The sequence below is a fragment of the Symsagittifera roscoffensis genome, chromosome 3 (assembly GCF_963678635.1).
Source record: "Symsagittifera roscoffensis chromosome 3, txSymRosc1.1, whole genome shotgun sequence".
NCBI classification, from domain to species: domain Eukaryota; kingdom Metazoa; phylum Xenacoelomorpha; order Acoela; family Convolutidae; genus Symsagittifera; species Symsagittifera roscoffensis.
In genome coordinates, this window is record NC_087064.1 from 43,501,937 (window position 1) to 43,520,648 (window position 18,712).

The 18,712-nt window shown below is 38.6% G+C and overlaps 1 protein-coding gene across 2 annotated transcripts in view; it reads right to left on the reverse strand.

The window, feature by feature from the left end:
- Positions 1-18,712, reverse strand: part of LOC134842554 (choline transporter-like protein 2) — a 546,776-nt gene that overhangs the window by 102,841 nt on the left and 425,223 nt on the right. The window lies entirely within an intron of this gene.

Below are 18,712 nucleotides of genomic sequence, written 5' to 3' on the forward strand. Positions count from 1 at the left end.
GCTCCAAAAATTTGTGCTCAAGAAAAATCTCCGTCAGTGTTACGTACGGTGATCTATGGTCACACCAGGAGAAAAATTTGCCAAAAACCGTTTGTTTCGGGCCATCCTTTTTGTTCCAACTTTCGTAACGAAAGTAACCGAATATTTGTGCGCGGGGTGGTTTTTTTCTTCTAATAAAATTCGAATTTCTAACAGACTTTGACTGAATTTTTATTTACATTTTTGAGCTTAAAATTGAAAAGATTTTTCACCTGTGATCATTTTTTGTAAAGCTATGGTTTAAAGAATGCCATTTTAATCACTTTGGGACAAATAAAGCGCGATATGACGCCTAAGCGCAGATTCTAAGAATTTGTATTTCATATGGCGTGTGCGGGGATGATTTTCACGAAAATCTCAAATTAAAAACAAATGATATAATTTTATTACTGTAAATTTTTTCATGTTATTAACTGCTTCATAGACTTTGAAAGGTAGTCGTAAGTTTCAGGACTTTGTGTGAAAAACTGAAATGGAAAATTTTATTTTCTTTCGAGTTGTCTGCACTAGTTATTCTTAAAATCTTGTTTCCTTCTTTGAAGTTCTTACCGGCTTTCAGGCATTGATTGCAAGACGTTCCAAGATTATATATCTCTCGGTATATATAGATATGAGGCCACCAAATATATTCCGCGAGAAACGTCATCCCGAATTGGTCTGGGTGGGTCTCGTGAAGCATTGCGCTGAAGGTTCCCTTAATAGTAGCCGGCACGACTAACTTATTATCTAGGAATAATAAAGAACTTTCACGTGAAGGTCCTTCGAGAAGTTTTTCATATATGTTCCCAGAGTGCCCATTGGTCGTTTGTATTTTATTGTTTCAAGCAAGTCCCGAATAACTTTGTCATCTCTCGTCATCAATTGTAGAAATTTCTTGGAACAGTGATCATTGGGAAATATCGGTGAACTGAGTAGATTTGACTCGGCTTTACAACTCTTCAATAACTTTGCATATTCGTCTGCTATATGATCATCTTTAAATTTTAAGGCACTTTTGTGTTCTTCAGGAAATATAAGTTGAGTGCCGGTAATATCCTCCATTTTTCTGTATCGATTTTTTTTGTTGATAGGTAAATACTTTTTTTAATGACAGGGGAAAGAATTGTCGATACGTAAACACTTAGAAAGAAAATGTTCTACTCGTATGTGGGAGTTATCGCAAATTTTTATTGACTGAGCAATGCCAGATATAATAGTGACAATAATTTTGAGCTTGAAATAGGCTCAAGAGCTGTTCCAAGGGTCTTAACCAATCAAATCGCTTGAGTTTTCTTGTCACGACGGGATATTACTATTAACGAGAGTTTTAGCATTTACAGCGATCGACGGTCTATCTACAATAACTACATTTACAGAATTTAAATGGTCTCTATTACATAAAAAAAATCTGAATTTTGTCGATTCAAGCGACTACAAATTCTTCGTCGTAGTAAGGTGGAAGGGCTTTGCCCGATCTTAATCTAAATAAAAGGTCAGTAAAACCCATATCTTTTCCTGGGATGTGGGAAAGTTCAAAATTAAAAGGTAACAACCTGTTTACCCAACGAGTCCTCTGCTCCATCTTGTGGCTCAAAATTTTTTGCCCGTGATATGATTGCCGTTCCTTGATCTAATCGATTATCAATAGAGATCAGAAGCTCCCCAGAAAGCGTCCAAAGGGCCGGCGAAGTCTAAATTATTTTCTTCGTTAGCAAATGGCAGTTCCGGTAGTTTGCTCATATGCCGAATTGAACCAAAATCAACAACAATGTTATATTTTTTGTCACTAGGCATTTTCTTAAATTATTATGCAAATTATTGATATCAATGAACTGGTTGCGTTAAACCGAGGGCGTGACTGTTTTTGACACGGCTACGAAAATTTGCTTGGATTTGTCATAAATTGATTATGACACATAGGAAAACTAAATTTAATGGCCGTTTTCAACAAAAAATTTAAACTCTAAAAGGGTATATCCACGAATTTATTTAAGTAATGATTTAAGATTTGTTCGTGGATTCCACAGACAATGGTTAAGTAATTGTTCGTAATTTCCGTATTATTTTTTCTAGCTAGCTATTGTTCAAGCTGATTATTGCTGAATACTTCACTTACAAGCTGCGGAATCCGCAAGCAGTTTGTGGAATCAATTAAAACAAACTGTCGCACTCTAATGTATTAATGTATTTTCCAGAGGTGAGAATTAACAGGCATTATGCTGAGGGTATCATCTGCGAGCCACCCAGACTCATTGTTGCCCGAAAATTGTACAAGCACAATACTAAGGTCCACAAAAGGGGCCCCAAAAAAACAAGTAAGACAAATAAACTAAAATCAGCGTTTTCGAATAAAAGGGTTTGCTTCTGGAGTGCTTCTGGTAAGGTATCAAACCAATGTTGGCCAGTTATGCGTCAAATGTATTTAGGAAGCAGGCGGATCCGCACCGTGTAGCGAGCCACCAAATCAAAAGCGCCGAAGACCAATAAAACAAAACTGAGAACAGTTCGTTGCGTAACGGATGTTTGGAGCTCACGGTTAAGTCCACGACAAACAACGAGAGAGTCACTTCCATGGTTCCAATTTAAATCTAATAAATGAGAATTCAAGTGGTCATTACCACTCGCAATTTCCTTTACTTTTGCAGTCACATCAATTGAAGGGTTTTAATTTTCTTCAATTGCAGGAACATTAGAAACAAACTTGGTGAGAGAGAAACCCTCCCAATTTAAGACGGTTCACCAGATCATTGCTTACTCTCACTGCCTCATTGCGGTTCTCGAATGAATCCAAGTAATCATCCATGTAGAACCTAGTAAGTACTGCTCTAGATGCTTCAGGAAAAATTTCAAGGTTATATCTGGCGGTTTGCTGAAGTGCGAAATTCGCGCACGTCGTGGAGTCCCGAGAACCAAAAATAGGCCATATACTGGAGAACTTCCACGTCCGATGTGGCATTCTCGCGCCACAAAAAACGCAAAGAAAGTAGATCACAAGAGGGTACCCCAACCTGGAGGAACATACCCTCGATAAACGCGGAAACGGCAAGTTGATGTTGGCTTAAGCGCAATAAAACGTGTAACAATCTCTGCAATAAATCAGGCCCAACAAGCAAAAATTTGTTTAAAAAATGGCCGTTTAAACTTTATCTGGCTTGTTGGGGTGGAGGACAGGATGGTGGGGCACATACAATTCAAGGCCGTAACGGAGCTGCGAGTCGTGCGGTCAAACAAGAAAGACATAACCATTATCGAGTTCCTCTTTTTTGTCTCAGTGTATTTACTTTTTAAACCACTGTGTTTTTCGAGCCGATTTTCAAGCGTCTTGAACTGTGCTAGCGCTGAGTAAAAGTTCTTGGGTGAAGAACTGCTATCATGCACCCATAATAATCCTACCCAAATCCTACCATGGTTTGTTGTTTATTCAAGATTATAATGCGCTCGCTTGCTTGTAAGCGCCATAGCTTTCTAACTCATTCCGCGCTTTAACTCATTCCGCACTCCTTCAACACTACACTTGAAACATGTTGACAACAACCCAGACGATGAAGGAAGTGTGCCACTCAAACCCATACTACCGGTAGACGAACAGCCATTGGAATTTTCCTATCTGCATCATGAATATATATCCAAGCGTGCTTATGTGGTGATAACATTTCTGAACAATTACTTTTCCAATGTCCCAATAACCATACCAAACTGGCTTCATTGGTTCCAGGTATGGATACTTTTCTTGGAGGGCCGGAACTTCAACCTTTTGAGACCCAATAATAGTTTGATCCTTTACATAAGCGGCTACTATGAACGTTTAATCGGTGTTATTTTTGTCAGCGGATAGTGTGACCTTGACTAACTGGGTTGAAATAACATACATTGAAATAAAACTATCTAGGGCCAAATCAACGTTATTCCCTGACAATTTCAGACGGCGGGTCAAACTTGCGGAAGAAGCCAGGAACGATTGCTCGCAGAATCACACAAAACGAGGGCGGTATCAATATTTGATTTAGATTCAACACTTAACTCAATAACCTGAAGAAGACTTTAAACGTCCTGCAAGAATGCAGAACAAGACGATGTTGATTTATCCGCCGGAACATTTCCGGTAGAAGACTTGTTTTCTTCCTTTCGAGGAGAAAATGAGATCTGCACCATGCAAGAGGACATTTTGTGTGCTTTCGCACTCAGGTTTAGTGCATTTCCTAGCCTTCGGCTACTTACGGAACATGTAGTCAGCTTGGAGACAGGAGAAACTGAGTTTTTTCACCGCAAAAAAAACTTTGCCCTTTGAGTAGGGTTATTTTCATTGGAGACCTTTCATCCCCATAACGGATGTTTAACACCGCGCTGCGGGTCCGGAGGATATTCGACCTTGTTTGGCTTAGCACTGGATGCAAAAACTCGGGTGGTCGTTTTTGTCTTGACGGGTTCCTCGGTTTTTGATTTAGTAGAAAAAGATTTCATAAGCTCATGCGTTTCGACCTTTTCTTTCAACCACTCGTTGAAGTCAAGGAGTTTAGTGCAATACCAATTACGCTTGAACTTATAGAAAGACTAAAACTCATTCATATTCGGAGGCAATTTACTTTAAGCTCTATTCAAAATGGCGATTCAATTCAGATAGTCCTCACATGAGAGCGATCGAAACACACCAACGAGACTTGAAATAACACAAGCAAAATTAATTATGCTTCTGAATTTTGCGTTTTCACTGGTGGAAAGCTGATAAGTGCGCTGAAGACGGTTAGAGGTTGCCCAAATTTTTGTTCGAGAAACCCCCCTTAGTGCATCCCTGTACATTCGACCTGATTACGCGAAGTCCGCTATTGTCAACTTAGCTTTCCCAGTTACCAATGTTTTAAGGTACGTCAGCTTGACGTCATCCGAAATAGTTGGTTGCCATTCAACCGCACTTCGAAACTGACCTATCCATTCATGCTATTCCAATGGATTACAACCTTACTTGGAAATTTTCCATTCGGCTAATGGATCCTTCCTGTTCGATGCCAAGACTCTGGCTAAGTGTCGAACGGATATCGATTGCCATGTTGGATTGACAACATTCGGGCAGGTTGTTGTACACACGCAGCGGCCGGATTCAAAAAATACGGCTAGTGAATGGACGAGCAAGGAAAATCCGACGCAATTGGTGGTTGCAAGGGTACTTGCTTGGGTGGCGGAGTGGAATAGTAATTTGCTCCAACGCTATTGTAGGGGAAAGTTACGGATTTTGGAGGGGCAACAGACGTTACTGCTTCAAATATGTTCGATGACTCATTCAAAGCTGATGGGTTGCAAACTGCGGGTGTCGGCGTCGCAGTTGCTGGGAACCACGATGCAATGGTCGGGTTATAAAACTGACTGGAGTAGGGGGGATGTAGAACAGGGTGTACGGTCAAAAAAGCTGCAGAATAAGGAGGTAAATTTAAAACTGTTGTGGTTCTGTTCTATCTTGATTTAAATTCTAACCAGATTCGCCGACATTTTGACGGGTAATCGGGTAATGGTGCCGGCAGCAATCTGCATAAGAGATTTAGGAATCATCGGAGGTACTTCAGCCGCATTAGTCATCGTAGAAGACAACCACCTTGGGCGTCACACACAGGAACGGCATCCACCGATTCGTTATAGGGACCGTATCCAACCCAGAAGTGTATTCAGTCGGTTCGGTTAAGGTCACTACTGAAATCAATTTCGGCACATTATCCAACCCATTCTGTGCGTTTATCTGCTGTTTCCCTGTGAGAGCTCACAGAGCTAGGAAACAGGTCAACATAGTCTGAGTCTTCCTCCAATTCAAACTCAGATATTTTGGCTTCTACATGCTTTTTTCTATTCTCCTCGCGATTTTTTTACTTGTTCTAACTTTTGCTTGATTTCTAGTGAGCGCAATGATGCTTCATTTTGTCTCTCGATCTCTTCTGTTCTTAATATAGCCAACAACAACTCTTTTTTCCGTTGACTGGAAGTCATTGAGACTTTTTTACTCTGGCATGAAACCCAAGACCGATGTGAAATTCGAGGTTTTCCGAACCTTTTGAGGAAGCCACTTTCCCAGAACGCAATAAAACGGACCTTTCTTGTTCAAATCCTACAAAGTTTCTAGCTTTCCGTGTCCTGGTGGCATAAAAGTGACTCAAAGTAGTATTGAACAGTTTTACGGGGGTTAACGGAGTTAGGGTTAAATTCAGACTGGGTATGGTTGAGTAAGTATCAACAAGTTGATTACGGAGTGACGCCGGTTGCATTTCTATAGCGTGAAGCAACGATCTTGCACAACAACAAAAACCATATATGGCTTTTTACGAAAAAAACGGACGCGACGGGATTATTTACTTTACGAAAACTTTCGGGTAGATTTAGGAGCGTCGTATAATTTAGGTCATAAACTTAAATTAGGTCCCTTTAACCACTCTGAGTGATTCTGAGATCACCGGAGCTCAAATAAGTTTTTAAGATTCTGTTGTTTTTTAATTGGTATAGATTAAACTGAAATTTCCAACCGTTCCGGTCGAGGGCATTACGTTTTGTTACGAAATACATTTTTGACTTTTTTCATTTTTTTTGCAGTTTTTTCATAGCGGGACTTTTACCAGGTTCGAAGAAATTGGGTCCAACGTTTTGGCACAAAATTTCACAAAAAAAACTATAACACTCGCTTTAACGTTAGGGTTCACAATTTTGGACAAAAATCTCCAGAAAAAATTGAGTCACTTGCTTTTTGAATCACAAAATTTTATTGAAAAAAGTGTCTTGTACCTGTTACCGTGTTATGCCTTTTTGCTTTTTTTAACTTTTAAAATTGATATGAAAACTTAGCACAGGAAAAGTTTAGCACATGGGTTTTTAAGAGTTTATGCAAAGTTGACAAATGCAAAACTATGATAGTTGAAACCCAAGTGGGGAGGTGGGGTCCGTCTTACAGTTTTGTAGTTTTTTTCCTCTACCGTCCCCAGACAGCCACTTCATCCGGAGTCTGTCGGTCAACAACCTTCTGAAGTTCGCACATTCCTTCTGGCGAGGCTTATCACGGTCGAACTCAACATCTGAACAGGTCTCCGTTTCGCATAACACTCTCGACACCCGTTAGAAAAGGCCTCTGTACATCTCGCCGAGGCCACCAACTGCCTGTCTGTAGTGCCTGCGTTCCCTGATGGGGTATCATTACTGTCTCGAAACGTTTCCTGGAGAGGGGGTATCACAACTGTCTCGAAACGTTCCCTGGAGAGGGGGTATCACAACTGTCTCGTCGAAACGTTCCTGGGGGTATCACAATTGTCTGAAAGGTTTTCAATCTCTAAGCCGATTGCGTTACTGCATCCGTTTGATGTGTTCACGAGTCATTCCCGATTTGAATCAGCTCCCGGGTCGCGGCACCAAAATGTGCTGACAAAACTGTAATATCTGTGCAAACTGTGTTTTCTTTATACAAAATTGTCAAAACAAACGCAAAATTTTTGGTTATCTTACAGTTGATATATAATTCAGATTCAGATAAGTTGAAACAGCACTGAATTTAAGCGTGAGAGTTTTTGTTCACACTTTGGCAAAACATGGCTTTATTGACAGACGAAAAGCTGTCAATTAAGGTCGGCCGGCCGGCCGTTTTATGAACTAGTTTAAATAGCTAAATTTTACTAAATAAACAAAAAGGTTTTGTTGGGGGGGAGGGGGGGCGGGGGGGGGGGGGGGGGTTCGGCGTATACTGTCGGTCGGCGTTACGATAGCCTAGGTCGTTCGTCCATCTGTTCTTGTATTATATGCAACTATACTTCAAACTTATTCCTAATTTTCTATTTGCTCAGCAACAGAAAAACTTCCTTTTTTATTTTTTTTCTGTATAATTCACTAACAATAATAGCGTTTTCAGTGGTAAACTTAGTCCTCTTTCACTATGAACAGTTTTGGTTCTTATATAGACCAACAATAAGTCTCCCTTACTGGAATTTTGATTTATCATAACAATTTTCTTGACATACTCAAACTAGCTCAGTCTTTTTACCAAATCGTACACAGTAAAAAACAATCATGATATAACTATTTCCAAGCCAGAAACTTATAACCATAGAATAGATTCTATGAATTAAAATTGTACAAAATTATGGACAGTTTAGTTCAGCTTGGGAGAATAACAAAAGCGAGCAACCTTTTGGGTGGCTTCAACATGAGCAAAATCTACTTTTTTTTAGCCTAGATCAAATAGACAGTATACGGAAATGAACAACAAAATTTATTTCAAAAGTCAAGAAAAAAAATGAGAACAAATGCAAAAACTCTTTTTAAGGTGTTGTTTAGCAATCAAATAAGATGATCAAAAGAAAAATTACAACAAGTGATGAAAATTTACCATAACATACCTAAATGCATTGGTGATTTTTTTTTACTTATTATATTTTCTGAGGGGAAAAAGGGTTAGTAATGAACTAGCCAAAAAAAATCGGCGCTTCAACTTAATTTTTTAGAAACGCGGGGAAAATTCTGATCTGAATTTATATCAAATCCTTTCTTTAACCAAATAAGTGTGTGTGATAACCTTGGTGATCACTAGTCTGGTGGAGCGTCAAACTATTTCTTTTTCAGATTTTTTGCTTTGATTTTGGTGGTTCTGACTCAAAACAACTTATTACTTTTATGTATTTTAAGCTTTTTGTATTTCAGATTATGCACAGCAAAGAAATTTTATATTTTAGAAATGTATATTGTCATAGGTTTTCTAGGATCCAACTATTATTGACTTACAGAGCAGGTCCGATTAGGTTGGTCGCGCTTATAGTTTGGAGCCAAAATGACTCGAGGAACAAGATTTGTGAAGGTAATATAATGTTCATTTTTTGAAGACGCCAAATCAAACACTTTACCGGTTGGTTTGACATTCTGAGCTGCTCATGTCTGACTGGATTAACTACACCTTGGGCAGTTGAAGATTTTGTAATTTAAACAGTAGAGACATTGGGATCTTATTTTTCCCCGAAAGTGCATTTCCCGGAAAGCCGATTGATAGAGAATGTGGCATCTGAGGTCCTGAATCTATTGCTGATATGACCCATTATAATCCATTTCCTTATTTTGTGAAAAAAAAATCATGAAAACCAATTTTTGTTCATGGAACCTCATCGCGGGTGTTGTGATTTGTTTTAATGACCTTCGGTATTTTAATTAATACCAGTTTAGTTACGACCATCGGTCGATATGAACGAAAGTTCAGTTGTCCTTTTTAACGTCTTAATTCAACTACTTCCTTTTATCGTTTTAACAATTAAGCTTATGTACATACCTTGTACATAGACACTTAGAATTAGAATAGTTTATTATGGCGCAGTCAAATGATTCGAACGTGCGTGGAATTCCCCCCTTTTGGCCTAATCACACCCTAGAGCCACCGCATGCCTGGACCCAATGGAGCGACCAATTCCAATTGGCGATCATTGCGAAAGAAAATCTGGATTTAGAGAGCCTACATGGACCAGAGATACCGGAGACGCAAATTCCAATTTTGGAACAGGCGACAGGCAGCGAGTCGGACGCGGAAAAAGCCAACAGAGAGAGCAGGAACAAAAGCACAATGAAACAGTACGAATCCGCAGAAGAGAAACGGATCAACGAAGAGAAAAGAAAATTTAATGGAATGAGACGAACGGAGGCGGACAAGAAACTGCGATCAATTTTATTTTTAGCCCTAGGGAGCGAAGGAAAAAGAGTTTTTACACAAAAGAACCCGAGAGTCAAGATTCTAGCAATATCGTTCTCTGAGTTCTGGACTCTACTAGACGCAGCATTTAACAAACCGCCCAATACTACGTTCGAAAGATATAAACTTCTAAATCGAAAACAAAAAGATCGTGAGTCGTACGAACAATTCTGGGGAGCACTGACGGACCTAGCCAGCACGTGCAACATCAAGGAATCCGACGAGGCAGAATGGATAAGGGATATCTTCATTTGCAATATGAAGAACACAGACACCCAGAGAAAGCTACTTTCAGCTACCATAAGCCCGTCGGAAGCACTTAATCAAGCCCTAATCGATGAAAAAGGATATTTTAACCACCAGAAACTGACAAATATGTCACGGTCATCGACCAACGGGACAACTTTTAAATCTTTTAGTAACCACAATCATATCAAAAAAGAACCAAGCTTAAACATCGAAAGGAGTAACTCATGCATGAAATGCGGAAATACATTTACGAAAGGGCACTTAAACGTTTGCCCAGCGAAGGACATAACCTGTAAAAATTGCAACTATAAGGGACACTTCGCCAAATTATGTAAATCACGCAATAAGAGACCAACTGTAAATAATGTATCAAATAATTTCGTAAATACTGAGAATTGTACATACACACCTCCGGAAAACTCGTGGATAGAAGAAAAAGAATCATGCGACGTGATAAATGCGTGGAATGAGTACGGACAAAGTGACGATGACGACTTCTCGGTGTAGAGTGTCAGAACTATTTACGACAATAATGGTCCTGAAACAAAGAAAATCCTGAGCCTAGGCATTGGCTGGGACATGATTGTAAATATGAACATACCGGTAGATTCAGCAAGTCCTGTAAGCTTTTTAAAACAGAATGTTCTACATGAAATTAAACTAAGATACCCAAACCTCAAGATACACCCAGTGGAGAAAAGAATAAAAGACCTATACTGCGGATTCGCCAACGATACGATCAATATCTTGGCAAAAATAATTGTCAGAACACAGTCCAATGGGTGGATCAGCGAAGAAACCCCATTCTTCATAACCGGCGGACACGAGCGTAACATATTGGGGAACGACAATTACCCAAACTGGGCATAGAAATTTCGCAGAGGAAATGCCCACAACCAATCTGTATGGTCAATCAACCCACACTTGAGAGTGAGTACAAAAACTTACCTTCTTCATCAGACAACATTTTTAATGAGTTTAAGAACTTATTCACTAGAGTGGGGAAAATACCTAACGATCGGAAGGTAACCCATTTTCACACACCTTTAAAACCAATACAGTCCAAAGGGAGAAGAGTACCACTCCATTTACTCGCGGCAGTGAACGATGAATTAAAAAGAATTGAAAAAGAAGGTCACATAATAAAGTTACAGAAATGCGACGAAGATTGCTTCATCAGTCCAATTGTAATCACTCGGAAAAAGGATACTTCAATAAAACTGGCACTGGATTCCAAGCTTTTAAATGATCAAATTTTTAAAAATAAGTATCAAATGCCGAATATCCATGAACTGATTGATAACGTGGCACTCCAAATTTCAGAAAAACCCAACGGGCGAGTGTGGTTTAGTTACTTAGACCTGAAAAACGCATATAGCCAACTTCAACTTTGCAATCAAACCAGTAAACAGTGCAATTTTAGCATAGTAGGCGGCGAAACGACAGGAACGTATCGGTTTCTAACGGGATTTTACGGATTAGGAGACATGTCCAATGAATTCCAACGGGTCATGGACTCAATGTTGAAAAATATCCCGTTTACAAATTGTTACATAGACGACATCCTGGTAGCCTCGCGTGGATCGCTGGAAGAACATAAAGCAATAGTGCACAAAATTTTATCAATCTTAGATAAGAACAACATGGCAGTGAAATGGGGGAAATGCGCATTTTTTAAATCTGACATCGAATGGCTTGGCTTCAAGATCTCAGGCAATGGAGTACGACCGTTGGTCGGTAAAGCCGACGCAATAAAAAATTTGCCAACCCCGAAGAATATTTCTGAACTTCGCTCATTTTTCGGCTCAATAAACCAATATGTAAAATTCGTCCCTAATTTATCCACGTTAAGCTCCCCTCTTCGACCTCTTCTAAACAAAAAATTGCTATACAAATGGGATACCAGCCATTCAATAGCGTTTGAGAAGTTAAAAACGGAAATTGTAAATGTTGCAGAAAACAGCCACTTTGATATAAAAGAGAAGACAAGACTAAAAACGGACGCTTCACAGAGCGGACTAGGGGCTACCCTAGAACAATTACAGGACGACCAATGGAAAACAATCGCATTTGCATCCAGATTTTTAAACAACCATGAAATGAAATATTCTACCAACGAACTAGAGTTGCTGGGAGTCGTATGGGCTGCAGAACATTTCAGAAACTACCTGTACGGAACAGAATTCCAAATAGTCACTGACCATAAAGCATTACTATCAGCACTTTCGGCAAATCATGGCAATAAAACGATGCACAGTCGATTGACCCGCTGGGTAAACAGACTCTTACCTTTCAATTTTAAAATTTCTCATTTACCAGGAAAGGACATGGGCTTTACTGACCTTTTATCTAGACTTCCTTCGGGCAAAGCCCTTCCAATTTCACATTATGACGACGAATTTGTAGTCGCTTCAATCGACAGAATTCAGAACATTTTATCGACTAAAATAGATTCTAAATTACTTACTGTAAATTCTGTAGATAGACCAACGGTCGCTGTAAATACTAATTCACGAGTTAATACAATCCCATCGGGAAACAAAAATTCAAGCGACGAGATTGGTCAGAATCAGCTGATTAGCTCGTTAGCTTTACTCAATCTCAAGATTATTGCTGCTATCATATCTTGTATCGCTCAGTCGATAAAAATTTGCCACAACAATCATTTTCGGACAGAAAATTGTACTACAAAATGTCAACCAGTCGATAATTCAAAATTTAATTTTGAAAGTATTACTTTTTCGGACAAAGTCCTCTTACATTTGTTACTTCTAAACAGACACCTCATACCACCTAACAAGAAAAAACAAGAACTCCCAATGGACAAAGTGAACGAACCCCTTTTGATTATCCCCGAAGAACATAATATTGCTCTCAAATTCAGAGACGACAGTCTTCCACCCGACCACGCAGATCTCTTAAGAAGATATAAGGCCGATCTGAATTTGCCGAATTCCCCAATTCGCCCAGAGAACCACTGTTCGAAGAAATTGCTTCAGATCATGACTAGAGAAGACAAGGTGCTGTGGGATCTGATAGAGACGATAAAGAGGAATCGACCGATGGGCATACACGGGACTTAGATGAAGAACTACACTAAAGACTTACACATGAAGGATGAACTACTCTTTTTAGACAACAAACTAGTCGTCCCAGCTACCATCAGGGGAACTTTTAATTCTATGTTACACGAGACTCACCCAGGACAGTTCGGGATGAAATCCCTCGCAGAATATTTGTGGTGGCCACATATTTACCGGGAAATCTACCATCACGGGAGAACATGTACCCAATGTTTAAAAGCGGGTAAGAACATCAAAGTGATACTAGGCACCAATAATATTTCGGAACTCCCGACATTGACATTCGCGAACGAAGAAGTTAATTTGGATTTTGCGGGACCGTTGGACGCTAGTTGGGGTAACAACAAATACATTCTTCTTTGTATCGACCGCTACACTAAGTTTCCTTCGGCCAAGATTGTCAAGAACACCTCTACAAGAAACGTAATTTCATTCCTAAACGATTACTGTCATCTTCACGGTTTCCCAAGAAAAATTAGAGTTGACCATGGGTCATGCTTTCTTTCACATGATTTCAAAAACTTCTGCGATAAATTTAATCTAGAAATCATTTACTGTACGGTCGGAGACCACAGATCCAACGGGCTAGTGGAAAGACTTGTGTAAACAATTAAATCGAAATTACTGGCAATGTCATTCGAAATACCCAAACCATCTCTAAACGATTCGATCGAGAAAATCATCTGGAATCTGAGAATCTCAAAGCAAACGGCGATCGGCTGTACCCCGTTTGAAAAGCATTTTAATAGAGTAGCGAACACTAGGTGGAAAAATCTTATGTCCAATATTGACCATTTAGATAAAGGAAAGGCTATATTGTCCAAAGAGCGGGCTACTAACTGGGAATTACACGACGGGGCAGAAGATGGCTATCTGGACGAGGAAAGGGACAGCACGTCGGACCCAGAAGAAAACTTGCCATTAGCTAGGACGTTTAGCCTACGCACAACCCCGGATGACACTACCCGAACGCTAGATCCACTGGGAAAAAGAAAAGCAGTAACGGGAGGTAACTTATATAGAAAGGCGTCTAACAGAAAAAATGGGGACCCTTATTTTAATCTAGTTAAGAAGGATATAATCGACTCTTCAGAGCACACAGTTACCCTCGACAATGGTCACGTTTTACGTAAATCGGATCTGGCTATAAAAGGAAAAATACTCCCGGGGCCCAAAAAGATAATAGTGAATCGGACAATACTAAATTCGAGTTTAGCTGGGAAAAGGAAACTCTCACCACCGAAGAACGCTGGATCGATATCAGCTGGCCACTCGAGACAAGGCACCCCGAGAACGGAGATTATCAGTTCAGGGACCAGCGCACCGACTGCGAGCTCGGCCACTCAAGACTCTCCAAAACTTTCTTCAGGTTCATCTTCCTTAAATCTAGATTCGTGGGACGGGATAATCGAGGATTACTTTGACGATGTGACCAATAATGACGTACCTCAAAACTCCTACACCGAGACTAATCAGGGCTTAAGTATTACAGGTCATGCCGAAACCCCACCATTGAGCTCAGAAGGGACAGCAAACAACGACTCACGGTAGATTGTAGTCATACACGACGCGAATACTAGTGTAGGATCACAGGACAATCCTATTATGATAGACAGTATTCCGGAATAGACGACCAGTGTGACTCCAAAGACCAGAAACTCCAGACCACGTAGAAATGTGGGCCCCCCACAGTTTTACGGTAATCGACGATTTATAGACGTGGTGCAAGAGAAAGACGACCTAGGGGCGATAACTTCTGTATTCTCTCAGGCACCGGAATTGTCTAACTTCTCGGTCAACTCTCCTTCGGATCTTTTGACTCCATTAGCGGAGGCACCTCCCAGACTGATCCTAGTCGCAGAAACTACGTTGTCATGGTCTTCAAGAAACTCACTCCCGACGGGCAGACTTGCAGCATCAACCACGAAGACCCAACTCCTCGAAAATTCTTCGAACTCAAAATTATCTGACCCGACCTCGAAAGACCCTTCATTAGAGATGGATAAATACAGCGAGATCTCATCAACTATAGATTCAGAAGTGAGAGCTAACCTGGATGAGTTCGAGGACCAATTCTTATAATCGTCATATCAAATCAAACTTTTCAAAACAATTTTTGTAATTCATCGCCGGACTTTTTAATTTCACCTGTAGATACAATTGTACATGTTAATGTACATGTTGTGGATTAGTTTTATTTAGTTAGATACCGTATTCTGTAAAAAATTGTAATTCTGTATAGACACCCTGTACATTGCTACATTCTCTTTCAATTTGTGGATTTTATTTTGCCGCTGTATATTTACCCTCTGGGCGCAGTTTGTAAAATTTCTTCCATTTTCTGAGGGGGAAAAAGGGTGTATATAGAGTTATATAGTTAGTTTGCAGTTTCATTTTTTTCCCGGTGGGAAATGTTGTGATTTGTTTTTAGTTTGTTATAATGACCTTCGGTATTTTAATTAATACCAGTTTAGTTACGACCATCGGTCGATATGAACGGAAGTTCAGTTGCCCTTTTTAACGTCTTAATTCAACTACTTCCTTTTATCGTTTTAACAATTAAGCTTATGTACATACCTTGTACATAGACACTTAGAATTAGAATAGTTTATTAGCGGGTGGGCTCTTTTACTGCATTTTGCATTGCATAATTTCGTTGATTTCCGCATTTGAATGACCAGGGTTGACGTGCATTGTATTCCGGGCTTCAGGCTTCGTCACAATTAAAAATGCAAATTCTATCATACAATTATTTTCTTTTTGTCCCGTTTTGTCAGTTTTTTCACCCATTTTGACTGTCCTATCAAATTCTTTCCCACAGTCGCCTGCTTCACATATCTGTCATTGTTGGCCCGGTTTCATCCCAATTTCTTCTTCACCTTCTGCTCCAAACAAAAAGCAATGGCTCAAGCTGCATTCATCATTATTTGTTCAATATTTTTGGGCGCCACTCTGCTGCCGCGTCTGCCGATTTCTAGCATCCAGTCTCTGAAAAATGACACTGCATTTTTTGTGCGTATTGTTATAAAGCGTGATTTTTTGATCTTATAATTGCGAAGAGTATTTAAAGATTTACGTCACAGTCGATAATTCAAAGCAACAAGCCGAGTTCGACACTATTGAGGTGTATTTTTTTTCTCCTTCTTAACCCCTTCGACCGCCACTCTTATTTTGCGATTCACAACGCGCAATCATCATCAATGTTCCATACGTCCACTCAACAGTATTTAAAAAACATATCCCTGTCTCTACGCTCTCGAGGCATCGCAGACTAATCAAATACGTCCTGATTTCTTCATTTCTCAATAGTTGAAACACAACCCATAAAACTATAGGAATCTCTAAAACTATAGGAATCGTAATAGTTTAATTTTTGTTCAATCAGAGAGAAAATTGTTACTCAGGAAACACTTTTTTCAGTGTTATAGTGAGCTGAAGATTAGCTAAGCCTTTCTGCAGCCTAAGTCCGAGCCTGGCAGTAACGATATATGGAACAAGATATATGCACGTGTCCTTTCCTTCAAATATCAGCAAGTATCAGCAAGGATATCACATTATTTCGGCCACAGAGATAGTGGGATGAGTTGAAAAAAAAAAATGATGCTGCAGCATCATCTTAACTTTATCTCATATCACTATCTCTGTGGCCGAAATAATGTTGATATCCTTGCTGATACTTACTGATATCTAAAATAACAATTAATATTTTAAACTTTGATTGGTCAAAAATGAAATTGTTACGATCGGTATAGTTTTTAAGAAACTGTTTCCTCAGTAAAAGTTTTTGCAAAATTTGTGAAAACAATTATTAGTTTAAACTCTGATTGGGCAAAACTGAAATTTTTACGATTCCTATAGTTTAAAAGACAATATAATTAATTTTATACAGATTTTAAACAGTTTTTATTGCATACAAATTTTATAGGACCTTATGCAGATTATCTACAGATTATATGCAGGTTTTATGGAGTGTCAAAATCAATTATTTTGGCACTAAAATCCAGTTACTTTCGGTGGAAAAAAAACAGATTCTAAATCAAACAGGTTGTGGATTAATCGATTCTATACTTACGTTAATCTGTAGATCTTTTCTGTATATTTTTGATTTTTATTCATTTTTTGTCCTTGCGGGTTATACTCTCTACTTCTGCAATATTTTATTCGCTCTTATTTTCCTATGAGCCAACGCGTTTGTCAAGAACCTGGTTTTCATTTGTTCAATAATAGTTAAAAACAGGGGGGTTGATAAATGATTTGAGGTTGCTGTATTCACACAGGCAATTACAAAAAAAAGCCCTAGAGAGTGGCATACGTTGTTATGACCTCAAAACGCAAGTAATGCAAAAAAAAATTCTCAATGGCCAAACTGAAATTGCATGATCTTGATAGTGCCAAATTTATCAGGAGAAAGCATTAGTTATTTATGTATTTGCAAAAAAAAACTTTACATAAGTAAAAGTCTAAAAGATTATCTAAAATTATGTTCCGACTTCGAAATTGATGAAATATTTGTGCTGCGGCTGTTTTTTTGACAAAGGTCGACTTTTTAGTAAGCAATTGTTGACGAAATTCCCTATCATCCAAATACACATATGTCTTAAGCTCGAACCTGAGCACAAATTTTAATCGCCATCTTTTTTTGTAAAGTTATATGTGTGTAAATATTGTTAATTTGGTTAATTTGGGATATTGGATAGTAAACGCGCGATAGATTTCGTGATATTAACAATTAAAGGGATATTTTTTCCGTTTGAAAAATTGTTCAAAATTGAATTGAGGTACGCTTTTTAGTCTATTTAACATTTAACAATTTTTCATTCAGAGAATGTATAGAAAGATGATTTTTAATAAACTCTGAAACAAAACTTGGAGTTTTTTTCCCAAAGCTCATCAGTTTTTTCCATAGGTTTTTAAGGCAGTCGGAATAATCCAAGCTTCTTCTTATACGAGCACTTATTTTGTTCCGACTTTCGAAAATGAGAGAATAATTGTTTTCGAGGTGGTTTTGTTTCTCAGCAAAAATTTTAACCGGCCAATTTTGACAAAAATTTTTTGTCATTGAAATCTATGGGGGTTTAAAATTAGTCATTTTCACCAATTGGGGAAATTAAACGCGCATTATGTTTTGTGATGTTAAAAATTAGCGGTATTCTAATCACCCTTAGAAATCGTTCTGAACTAACTGAAGCAGGCTACTTGTCATAATTTTACGTTAATAAGATCAAAATTTATTATTTTATTTTTAAAATATGTGGGTGAACAATTTTCATTTTCAATTTTCTCTTTATTGAAAAGTCTTTCAACATTTTAAGCAAACACTGTTTGATAGACCTTAGTAGGCATAGGCCTTACTTCGACCTATCTTGTTTATTTTGCGAGCAGTTCATTGTTATATTTTTCTTTGCTTTTTTGGCTTTTTCAAAGGTTAGTTTGACATAATGTTTGCTTTTCAACATTCTGCTTTGTAAATCACATTGCTGTTTTGTCTCCAATTCTGTTCGAAAAAAAAACGAATTAACCTTGTTTGTTGATGAAACTTTGAAAACTTGAGATAAAAACCATCAACAAAGCATCGTTTTTTCATCTCCCAAATCATTAGAAATTTACTAAACAATGCTAATGACATCAACTTTTTTTTCAATTGTCGTCCTTTAGACTAAATGAATGTCACCGCACT